Genomic DNA, 6,930 nt, shown 5'->3' on the forward strand with positions numbered 1-6,930 from the left:
GAAAGAACCTCTGCGCCGCGTGAGCTCTTTCAGTATTTAAGTGGGGAAAACGTCATACAGCCTTATAATCTGAAGGTCCCGCCCACGGCTGGTTGTCAACACCTCTAAGACCAATTTGTGGTGTAAATTAAATTATACTAAGTGGTTTTCTTTCCCTTTCTTGATGCATTTCAAATCTATCTTAAAATACACATTTCCCTCTTGTAGTTATTTAGTAAGATCGGTAAATGAGTCTAACTTTTGGAGCTTCTAAGGGGAGCGGGACAGACCGGCAGGATGGGGATTTGACTGTGATTATATGGGAAGCCTCAAGCCATTAGTTTTATGTTGCCTTCACCCCTTTCATTGCAGGGTTAACAACAGGCTGTGGAACTCTACACAAAATGCTCTGCTCATCTCCCTGACTTCTCTGAAGTGTCTTCTCAGAATTCAGTGCACTAAAAAAGCAACAGCAGGAAATTGAAGAGGGCTTATGATTTATAGAGCTTCTTTAACTAGTGCAGATCAAGTAATTTATGAAGCTTTCAATTTCTATTTGGTTTATTTATATAGCGCCAATTCACAACCCATGTCATTTCAAGGCACTTTACAATTCAACCAGATCATTCAAATTGATTCAAAGTTTTCTATCTAAGGAAAACCAATTGAGTGCAATCGACTCATTGACTCAAAGGCAATCGCTCACACTAAGCATGCTTGTAGCGACAGTAGAGAGGAAAAACTCCCTTTTAACAGGAGGAAATCTCCTGTTACAGCTGATATTTCTCTCCAGGATGGTGTCCCACGTTAACAGGGACAGACCAGATGAAGCCACTATGAGAAAAAACAGGGAGAACATTACATTAGAGATTGAACTAACAAAGTGAGAGATTAGAGATATAAAGGAGCAGAATGATGAAAAAGGGGTCCCTATGTCCTCTGGCAGTCTAAGCCTATAGCAGCATAACTACAGAGATAGCTCAGGATAACCTGAGCCTCTTTAACTGTAAGCTTTATCAAAAAGGAAAGCTTTAAGCCTACCCTTAAAAGTAGACGGTGTCTGCCTCACGGACTAAAACTCCTGTTCCACAGGAGAGGAGCTTGATAGCTAAAAGATCTGCATCCTATTCTACTTTTAGAAATTCTAGTAACCACTAGTAAACCTGCAGATTGAGAGCGAAGTGCTCTGGTAGGAACATCTGTCATGATGTTTCAAAGTTCTGACCCAAAAATGCAGAAAACAGAGAGTCCAGGTAAAAGGTTTAATGGGTCATCATGGGACATCAGGAACAATCATATCTCTGATATAAGATGGAGCTTGGCCATTTAAGGCTTTATATGTGAGGAGGAGGATTTTTAATTCTATTCTGGATTAAACAGGAAGCCAATGAAAAGAAGCCAGTATATGAGAGATATGACATCTCTCTTTTTTTTAATTTTCATTAGAACTCTGGCTGCAGCATTTTGGATCGGCTGAAGGCTTTTAACTACAGTTTGTGGACTTGCTGATTGTAAAGAATTACAATAGTCCAGCCTTGAAGTAACAAATGCATGGACTAGTTTCTCAGCATCACCCCTATGCAGGGTATTTCTAACTTTTTGCAATATTCCGCAGATGAAAGAAGGAAATTGTAGAAACCTCTTTGATATGGGATTTAAATGACAGGTCCTGATCAAAAGTAAAACCAAGATTTTTTACTTTATTATCAATGTAATCCCATCCAAAGGAAGTGACTGACTAATCAGCTTCTTTTTCAGAGACTCTGGTCCAAAGACTATAACTTCTCTTCTGTCTGCATTCAGAAGCAGAAAGTTAAGAGTCACCCAGATTTTTATGTCTTCAAGACATGCATGTAATCTATGTAATGGGTTAGCTTCATCTGGATTTATAGACAGATATAGCTGGGTGTCATCAGCATAACAGTGAAAATTAATCCCATGCTGTCTAATAACTCTACCGATTGGGAGAATATATATTTTAAAGAGAATTGGTCCTAGCACTGATCCCTGTGGTACTCCACAGGTAACCTTTGAGGATGAGGAAGATTTATCATTAACGTGAACAAACTGAAATCGGTCAGATAGATAAGATTTAAACCAGTCTACTGCTGTTGCTTTAATTCTTAAAAAATATTCAAGTCTTTCTAAAAGAATATTATGATCAACTGTATCAAATGCAGCACTGAGATCCAACAGGACAAGTACAGATACAAGTCCATTATCTGAGGCCATTAGATTATCATTAGCAACTTTCACCAGAGCTGTTTCGGTGCTTTGATGAGCTCTAGAGCTAGACTGAAACTCTTCAAAAAGTTTGTTATGGTGTAAGTGTTTGCACACGCTTTCTCAAGAATTGTAGATAAGAAAGGAAGATTGGAAATAGGTCAATAATTGACTAAGTCATCCTGATCAAGAGACGGTTTGGAGAACAACAATGTCTTGATTCTGAAAAGTTGCATTTTATTTTGGACTTTATAGGGATACAGAGATTCCCTAGTTGTGCACAATCCATTTATGTCTAACTTAGTTATTAAAAAGTATAAATGACAGGGTGTCCAAGGGCTCTGGCTTCACTAATTTGAAAAAAATCTATTATTATTCTATTATTAGTCTATTATTAGTTTTAGAAAGTGCTTTGCTAATATGACATTGAGAATAAGTTCTTCTCACTGGCAGAACTGCAGGAGATCAAAAGGTGCAACCAGGCCAGAGGAGATAGCTAATAGGTTATTTTTAACAAATTCCAGGTCAACCCAGAGCCCCCTAGTTTGATCCACAGAGAAAAAGCCTCCAAAGCAAAGAGCAAATAAAGCATCCCAAACTTAGCATACTCCTTAAAATGTGTCATCCACAGGAAATTGGACTTGTTCATGTTAGACCATGTGTGTTTGTGTTGGGCTTTGATTAAAAATTTTCACCCCTCCCATCTCTATTTCAGCAAAATTGGCAAAATTGTGGATTACTGTAATATGTCATTATAGCTGACAAATGTATCCAACTATTTCATACCTTTTTAATGGTAAAGTAAATGTAATTCCAGTTGAAGAGGTATAATGTTTGCAAATGTCTGGTACTTATTTCTAACTGTAGGCCTTCAAAAAATACCAAAAAAACAAAAAACAAAACTAGTTTTCTCAACTTGAAAAACTTTTCCAAATCAACATCTATTAGAAATTGCATTTTGTAATGCATTCCATTTTTTTTTTTTTTGAAAAGATTTATCAAGATACATCACTATACTTCAAGTCTGTTTGAATGTCACTAAATTTTTGCATTAAATATTTGCACTAAAAGTTTGGCCCTGAATAACAGACTGGGCCTTGATATAGAAGGAGAAGCTTAAGTGTTAAGGAGGTTTTATTACTGTATAATGATAATCCTGTCTATAAAACTAGAACATCTCAGTCCTGAGAGAAAGCCTATTCACCTTTTTAATAAATCAGTTAAATGTGAAATAACACTTCAAATATAAACACATAAATACAGTATTCTTTGTTTTTTAATTAATACATAACAGTAAGAGAGTGTCTGTTTTTGAAAATTAAATTTATCTCTGCCTTTTAACAATTCTTTTTTTCTTTTTGTTATCTACCACTTGTCTCATATTCTGTTGCTGTGTTTACATACTTATTGGATTTGCTAAAGTCATTTCCACCAACCATGGTATTAAATCAGGTTTACTCTCTGCGTTGCAATCATTGTGGATGGAAAACACCACACATCAGACAAAATTAGATTGCAGTTAACATAAAGTTTAAAACATACACGTATCCCTGTTTGCAGATTTGTATGTTTTTCTATAGCTGTTATTGTATTGTCTGATCTTTTTTGTTGCCTGTGTAAAAATAAAAATTTGAAACCACTGCTTAATCCAGTTTATTTATATAGTACCAATTAACAACATATGTAATCTCAAGGCTCTTTAAAGTGACAATTCCACCAGATCATACAGTCAGATTGATTCAAGCTTTTCTAAAGAAACCAGCTGATCCATCAACTCTTTGACTTAATAGCAATCCCTCACAGATATACAGAAAGTAGCAAAGATACAAAAGACAGCTGTCAACCAGCTCCACAGTTGCCCAGGTCAGGTCAGACACAGCCAGGCAGATGAGCTCCAAGCTCTTAGTAGCTCCAAGCTGTTGATGGCAGCAGTACTGCTTATATTTCTCTCCTGGATGATGTCACAGCCAAACAGGAGCAGACCAAATGAAGTTACAATGATGACAAAAAGCAGAGAGAGCATAAAGTTAGAGGTTGAACTAAAAATACTGCAGAATTAGAGGACAGAGAAAGGATGAAGCAAAATCATGAAAAGGGATCCCTGTGTCTTCCAGCAGTCTAAGCCCATAGCAGTATACCTGTAGAGATAGCCAAGGAAAACCTGAGCCACTCTAATTATAGGCTTTATCAAAAAAGAAAGTTTAAAGCCTACCTTGAAAGTCGACAGGGTGTCTGCCTCATGGACTAAAACTGGTATTTGGTTCCACAGGAGAGGAACTAAAAGATCTGAATCCTATTGTACTGATAGAAATTTTTGGAACCACTGGTAAACCTGCGGATTGGGAGAAAAGTGCTGTGTTAGGAACATGCGGATTAATCATATCTCTGATATAAGATGGACCTCGGCCATTTAAGGTTTTATATGTGAGAAGGAGGATTTTGAATTCTATTCTAAATTAAACAGGAAGCAAATGAAGAGAAGGTTGGATAGAAAAAACTTGATCTCCTTTAATATAATCAGAAAATTGCAAGTGTTGTGTTACCAAACACTTTACACATACAGTATACATTTAAATGGATAACTGGTGTTTTAGATTTTAAAACGTAATGCTGTTAAAGATTTACGTCCAAATAAATTGAAAAGTTCAAAGAGCTGTATCTAGTTTCTCAAAGAACATGCTTTGTTGTCTGAAAATATGTTTCTCTCTAATTTTACTCAGTCACTGGTACCTAGAGTGATTGATACATACTCCATTTTTAAATCAAGCCATTTTTCTTTAGGCGCTGTTATCATATCACAGTGATGTCTGCCACCGACAGCTTGAAGCTGGCTGGAATCCCTTGCTGTCTAGTTTAATCTATTCCAACTTGCCTGCATTGGAAACAGCTTAGCTCTTGAGCTACTTCACCATTGCTCATAATGAAAACATAGATGATCATTTTACAGGAGGAGTAAGAAATAAATGATGTCTATAGAGGTATTTGTAAAGGTATAAAAAACATCCATGGAGACAAAATACAATCACCTAGTCTGAGTGTCTTTGTATTAAATCTGATAATTACACGGCACTGTTTGCTGTAGTTCCATCTGTCTATGTAACGCTTGTCTTGTTTTTTTAATTAAAAATTCATAATGATAAAGACATGATATAAGGAAGCTATGTCCTTACCGGCCCATAGTTGATATCTGTGAACCTGCCTGTAATGTTAGGAGCATATTATTTAATTTTATTTTACCTAATCTTAAAAGTTGATCTAATAAGTATTACCAGCTTTGGCTGAAAATTAAAGCCTACAATAAAAGGCACTGTCAAACTAATTATGTCAACAGAACCAGCTAAGAGGGGCCCTGTAACTCAAGGAGAGGCTAAGTTTAACAGCTGAAGTGGGATAACCTGTGGATGAGTAAACTAGCCCATTAGTATCTCTTCAACTTAAAAGTGGTTGAAGATTTACTATTTTAAAGGAACCCATTATATATATTTTTTAAAGATATAGAAGGTGCTCTCGTCCAGAATATAGCTTTTTGTTGACAAAAAAAAATCATATTTCAGAACTAAAGCAACTCATGACCATGGCACACCATCCTCCATTAAAGAAAAAAATGGTGGTGGCAGTATTATGGTCGTGGGATCTTTTTTTTTTTTAGCAGTTTGGAAAGCTGGTTAGAAATGACGGGGACATGGCTGGAGATAAATACAGGATAATAATGGATAAAAACTTTTTATCTAAAAAAAGACCTAAACTGAGGCAGAGGTTTAGTCACTAACCCTAAACATATACAGAGCACTAAAATAATAAAATTTGTTTCAAAGAATGGTTTTGTCTAAGGATGAGTAGGGTTAGTTAAAATTAAAATAGTGATCTATATCAAATTTGGAATAAGTCACAAGAAAACATTGCCCATCAAAGATGCTCACTATCTGTTTTTTTTAATTAATTGTATGCAGTGCTTTGTGTTTGGAGAATAAAATGTATGTAAAATCTGCTAATATGTACAGTTTTATGCTCACAAAAATGCATATGAACAACTTTTTGCAAGCTGCTGCTGTGAAGGATTTAAATTTAGAAGGGAATTACTGCATCTACAACCTCTTAAAGCTATATTTCTGGTACTTTTTTAGCACCTGTTTGAAACAAGTATTAAGGCTGTACGTCCCCAGAAAGACTCCAGATGGAGCTGTAGTCTGCCATAGGCATCAACATACAAGGCACAAGTCATTTCAACTTGCAGCATGTAAGCTGACAGATCTTTTTATGGAGATTGTGTCCCTCTTTTTAACAAGTAACTTTTTGTGTGTCTTTTTAGCCTGAAGTTAAGCTTTTCACCGGCTGCATCTAGTCACCACACCCATGTTTAAAAATGTTTACTTAGGGTGTACAGCTTGATTAAGGCCTGTTATTGCGGTTATTTCACAAATAGTTATTTTTTATTCAACATGGCCTAACAGAACATTTTTAGATCTCATGTTGAGAATTGTGTGTATCATGTAGTGTATTTAAACTGTTATTGAATAAATGACGTTAACAAAAGTGAACCGAGCTGCTGCAGGTATGAGGGAAGTGAAGTGAGGACTGGGCCTATAATCTACAGCCATAATCAAAGTTACTTCCCTATAAATTCTCTTGAATTATATTTTCTCTTTTATACCAAAGATTTACTACACTATCTCTCATTCCTGACATGCCACCTAAATCAAAAAAGGGAACTTTTTTTTTTTTTTTTTT

Source organism: Cyprinodon variegatus, unplaced genomic scaffold (assembly GCF_000732505.1).
Source record: "Cyprinodon variegatus isolate N-32 unplaced genomic scaffold, C_variegatus-1.0 Scaffold327, whole genome shotgun sequence".
Classification (NCBI taxonomy): domain Eukaryota; kingdom Metazoa; phylum Chordata; class Actinopteri; order Cyprinodontiformes; family Cyprinodontidae; genus Cyprinodon; species Cyprinodon variegatus.